The sequence below is a fragment of the Myotis myotis genome, unplaced genomic scaffold (genome assembly GCF_014108235.1).
Source record: "Myotis myotis isolate mMyoMyo1 unplaced genomic scaffold, mMyoMyo1.p scaffold_m19_p_9, whole genome shotgun sequence".
Lineage (NCBI taxonomy): Eukaryota > Metazoa > Chordata > Mammalia > Chiroptera > Vespertilionidae > Myotis > Myotis myotis.
In genome coordinates, this window is record NW_023416401.1 from 56,864,855 (window position 1) to 56,870,799 (window position 5,945).

Consider the following 5,945-nt stretch of genomic DNA (forward strand, 5'->3'; position numbering starts at 1 on the left):
AGGTCAAGGGCATGTACCTTAGTTGAAAGTTTGTTCTGGGGCCCCAGCCAGGACATGTTCAGGAGAGGCAGCCAATCAATGTGTCTCCCTCACATTTCTCTCTCTCTCTCTCTCTCTCTCTCTCTCTCTCTCTCTCTCTCTCTCTCTCTCCCCCTTCCACTCTTTCTATAGAAGCAATGGAAAGAATACCCTTGGGTGAGAATTAAAAAAATAAATTAAAAAATATAAATAAACTAAAAAGATGTCTGCAACTTATTCTCAAATAATTCCCCCCCAAATAACATTCCTATATTGTATTATATTACCTATATATATATGCTTACATAAACTATATGACATATATGTCTGTATATAGAGAGAGAATGTGACAAAATGTTAACAATTGTTGAATTCTGGGCAAAGAGTGTGTGGGAGTTTTTTGTATTATTCTTGCAACTTTTCTGAAAGCTTAAAGTTAATTCAAATTACAAATTTAAAAAGAGTCACATAAATACATAAAAATTATGCCAGTGAGGAGTGCTATTTTTACAAAATATTTAATTGTATAAGGACCTAAACATGGAATGGTATGTCTTAGCTAGGGAGGCCAAGGAGGGCTTCCTGGAGGTGGCAGGTTTGAGCTGAGGTCTGAGCAGAAGCTGACCAGAAGAAGGGGGTTGCCTTCCAGGCAGAGAGCACAGCTCCAGAAAAAGCACCGTCATGGGAAAGAGCAGAGCACGTTGGAGAAACAGAAAAACAAGAAATCAGGGCAGCTGGAACTGAGCGCCACCATGTCCCCTCCTTCCTACCGTGACCGTGAGGAGCTGGGCCAGGGCCATGGTTTGTGGGAAGGGCTGCTCTTCTCGTCTGGCCCTGGATGGGGTATGTTTTGTTTCTCCCCTGCCTTTCCTGGTTCACATTCTTGTGTGTCTTCCTCTGGCTCCCCTCCAAACTCAGTGCTTAAGATTCTACTCGAATGCAGCACCCCAGGCCAAGACCCAGAATCCCAGCAACATATGGACACGTGATCCAACAGCTTCTCACAGCCCCCATCCATTTCAGCCCCAAATCCCTGGTTGCCATCCATCAACCCCTTTACCTGCCATCACACACACACACACACACACACACACACACACACGCTTGGCTGTCATTTAAACTTATTTCTACAATTTGCTTCCTGGGCCTCAGGCAACCTGCTCCATCTGGGAATGGCTCGTGCAGTTTCCATCTGCTCTCCATCTACTGCTGGTTTCCTGGGAGCTCACACGGAGCTGCCTTTGGACTTCCTCCAGGGGTTCAGCCAAGTACAACCCAGGGTGATTTTGAAGCATGAACTTGCATAATAGACGTGGGTTATCTCCATGGCATCCTTCATCGAGGCTATCCAAGCATTCTGCAGACACAGGATCACATCAAACGAAATCCTGGTCACACCGTAGAAACTCCAGGCGATAAGCACCGTTTCATTCTATGTGCATTGAAGCAGAGAATTCAGAACTGAAGGGAACTTTGAGATCGTGTAGTCTAATACTTTCATGCTGCAGATCAGCTCAGAGAGGTGAAATAACTTGACCACAGTGACAAACAAGTGTGTAGAGGAACTGGGCCTAGGAACCAGGTTGCCTGATGCTCAATGGAAGGGCAGAGTCTAGTTAATAACCCAGCTAATAATCAGTACACAGGACCCCCCCAGGAAACGAACAGCCTAAACAGCAGTCACAGAACAGTCCTTATCTATGAAATAAGCAGCCTGGAAAGCCTTGGTGGAGACGAGCCCCGTAAATCCGTTTTATTGCATTTAGCGTCTGCTCATTGTGTTATTTTTATCTTTTTGGTTTCGTTTTAGCCCTGGTTCCTCTGTCACAGTATGACTAAAAGCTGAGGCGAGGAAAAGGGAAGTCGGGGAGAAGATTCTTTCCTTTTGTACTCTGCCAACCTTTCAGAGTGCTTTTTTTTTCCTTTCTTTTTTTTTAATTTTTATTTTTTATAACATTTCCTTTCTAGGGCCCTGACAAGCTTCTCAGAGCTCCTTCCTTTGCAATCCCCCATTCACCGTCACTGTAATTATCTTGGGAAAATTTAAATTCCTTATCATGGCCTGGTGACAATACCCGCTCAAGATAAGCCAGCCGGGCTTCCATTCTGAGCTCTTGTCAAATTGCCCTCAATAGATTGACTTAATAGGAATTATTGTTAGATATTTTTTAAGTGTGATAATGGTATTGTGACTGTGTTAAAGAAAGAGCCCATATCTTTTTGAGATACATACTGAAATGTTTATGGGTAAAATGACATGAAGTCTGGGATTTGCTTCAAAATATTCTGGGAGGGGGGAAGAGGTAAAGAAAAACGTGCTCCCTTTCCACACGTCCTCCACTGCCTTCCTCTTGCAAGTTCTTTTTGCTACACCCTCCTAGCTCCACCTTCCCACCCCAACTTAGGAATCTGTTGACTTTGTATCTAGGGATGGGGTTTGCCTCCTGCAGTCTCTGCAGAGACAGGAATATGGGGGCCGGAGCCAAATAGGCTTGGGTTCAAAATTTCAGCTTCACCCCAGTAAGCACAGTGACAGAGAACAAACCGTTGACGTGTCTTGGCCCTAGTTTTCCCCTCTGCAAAGTGGAGATGGGAAATTGGTAACAGACAGCCTGCTTTTCCACTTGGCTCTTCTTGCCCACTTTTTTTGTTCTCATTCTGCCTTCACCTGCCTTGAAAATGGGTGCTCTCCTAGGCTCCACCCACCGTTTCCCCTCTTGCTCGGTGCCTTGGCCCAGACTGGACCCACTGATTGTTAGCCACCTTCTCCTGGAGGTGCTGTGCGTCCTAAAACCCACCTCATGCAAATCAGAGCTCGTTGTTCCTCCTCCAACCTGTGCCCAACCAAAGTATCTGACCACTCCTCACGGCCCCCACCTGGAAAGGTCAGCTTGATCTCAACATCTCCCCCTCCTCCATGGCCCTCATCCCATCGACCTCGGATCTATGGTCCCATCTTCCAGAGCTCTCTCAAATCCACCCCCAAGTGTTCCTGCTACTTCCTTGGTTGACCTTGGCTGAGGCTGTCAGGACCATGGGTTTGATCAGCTGTAAAAGCCTTGTAATAGGCCGCTCCACTTTCCAGTACCCCTCCAGGTTGCTGGCAAAGCTCTCCTTCCAAAACTTTTATTTTTGGGCTTGAAAGCCTCCTAGGGGCTATCTCCACTGAGAAAAAAAAAAAGGTCCAAATTCTTTAGCACAGCATTTGACACCCTACACAGCTTGGCCTTCATATGTTGTTCCAGAATCATCTTCTACATTTCCTGCCAATGAAGCCCTAGGCCTGGATTTCTCAGACTATGATCCCTCACCCACATCAGAATCACCTGGGGTCTTGGTAAAAAATGCAGAACTCTGGACTACATCAAACTAAAAAGGTTTTGTGCAACAAAGAAAACCATCAACAAAATGAAAAGATAACCTACTTAATGGGAAAAGATATTCACCAAAGATACATTCCATCGGGGTTAATATCCAAAATGTATCAAGAACTCATATAGCTCAACACCAATAAGACAAATAATCAATTTAAAAAATGGGCAGAGGACCTAAATAGGCACTTCTCCAAAGACATACAGATGGCAAATAGACATATAAAAAGATGCTCAATGTCACTAATCATCGGAGAAATGCAAATTAAAACCACAATGAGATATGACCTCACACTTGTCAGAATGGCTATCATCAATAAATCAACCAAAACAAGTATTGGCAAGGATTTGGAGAAAAGGAAATATTAGTGCACTGTTGGTGGGAATGCACACTGGTGCAGCCACTATGGAAAAACAAAAAATTAAAAATGGAACTGCCTATGACCCAGCAATTCCACTCCTGGGTATATATCCTAAGAAACCCAGAACACTAATTCACCCTTATGTCATTGCAGCAGTATTTATAATAGACAAGCTATGGAAGCGACCCAAGTGCCCATCAATAGATGAGTGAATAAAAAAGCTGTGGTACATTTACATAATGGAATATGTATTAAAAAGAATGAAATCTTATCATTTGTGACAACATGGATGGACCTAGAGGGTATTATGCTACGTGAAATAGGTCAGACAGAAAAACAAATACCATATGATTTGATTTATACTTGAAATCTAAAGAACAAAACAGAAACAGACTCATAGATGCAGAGAACGAACTGATGGTGGCCAGAGGAGAGGGTAAGGTTAGGGAAATGGGTGAAAAAGGTGAAGGGATTAAAAGGACAATTGGTAGTTACAAAATAGTCACAGGGATGTAAAGTTCAGATAGGGAATATGGTCAATAATCCTATATAATAAAAGGCAAATATGCAAATCGATTGAACAGCTGAATGGTCGCTATGACCCGCACTGACCACCAAGGGGCAGACGCTCAACATAGGAGCTGCCCCCTGGTGGTCAGTGCGCTCCCACAGGGGGAGCACCGCTCAGCCAGAAGATGGGCTCATGGCTGGTGAGTGCAATGGCGGTGGTGGGAACCTCTCCCGCCTCCATGACAGCACTAAGGATGTCCAACTGACGGCTTAGGCCCTTTCCCTCCAGCCTAAGCCATCAGTCGGACTCCCCCGAGGGCTCCTGGACTGCGAGAGGGCACAGACCGGGCTGAAGGACCCACCCCCGCCCCCAGTGCATGAATTTTGTGCACAGGGCCTCTGGTACTGTAATAACTATGTATAGTGCCAGGTGGGTACTAGACTTACCAATGGGATCACTTTAAGTTATATAATTATCTAATCACTATGCTGTGAACATGAAACTAATATAAAATAATATTGAAAATCAACTGTGATTAGAAAAAGAAGATTAGTAAATTAAATTTTAAAAATGCAGAACCCTGGGCTCTACCCCAGACAACTGAATCTAGGGGTCCAGGCCCAATGTACACAGAAGCCTGAGACCCTCAGTCTGGCCACATGAAACACCTTGCCACCCACTGCTTATGCCTCCAGGCCTCTGCTTGTGCTGTATTAACGTTTCCCCTTTCTTCAAGGCCCAGCTTAAATGTCATCTCCTCAGCAAAGCTTTTCCTGCTCCCTAGCAGAGCACATTTCCCACCGACTCTGCTCCTACAGCACCTGGCACACACCTCTGTTATAGAGCACGTGTATTACACTGTATGTAACTATGTGTTTGCTAGCATGCCTTCATAGCTAGAATGACATCTCCATCAAAGTAAATCCACAGACTGCCTGGAGTCCCCAGCACAGTGAATGGTACCCAGCAGGCACTTGATAAATATCAACTAATTTGAGTTGAATCTTACTGTTTCTCGACCCCTGGATACTAAACATAGCGGTTGGCACCCGACAGGTGTTATTCCATTGATGTCTGAAGGCTGAACTATCTAAGGATAGATGAAAGTGTGAGTGAATGATGAAATATGTAAACAAATTAATGATGCACTTTCATCATCGATTAATATTCTGGCATGCTTGTGCATGCCTGAGACCATCCCTAACCTGAAGGATGAGTGAATTGGGTCAGAGGTGAGCCTGGGACCTTGGGTTCCAGATTCACTGGTGGAATCACCAAAGTTCTGATGGTAATTAGAAATGTCATTATTGCCACGAAGAGTGCATGTGATAAGTACAGTGCCATCTTGCAACACAACTTCCCTGGCCTCAGCCATGGGAACTCCTCACTGATTACATGTAACACTCCATCTTGCAAGGTCCACAGAGGCCCTATGATAGTGCTGAAAGGGGAATCTCACATCTGTTGTGAGGAGCTGGTTGAAATCAGCCTTAAGACACTGAGTCTACGCGGAGGTAGCACTGCTCCAGGGCAGTAGGGATTGTCCAGAGACAGACAAGTGCCACTTCTACCCCTGGCTTTCCCTGTTTACTGTCTGCATGAGGCTAGACAAGCTACCCAATGGCTCCAACACTCAGCCTCTTTCCCTAGAAGATGAGGTCACTTTGTGCTCCTCCCCTTTAT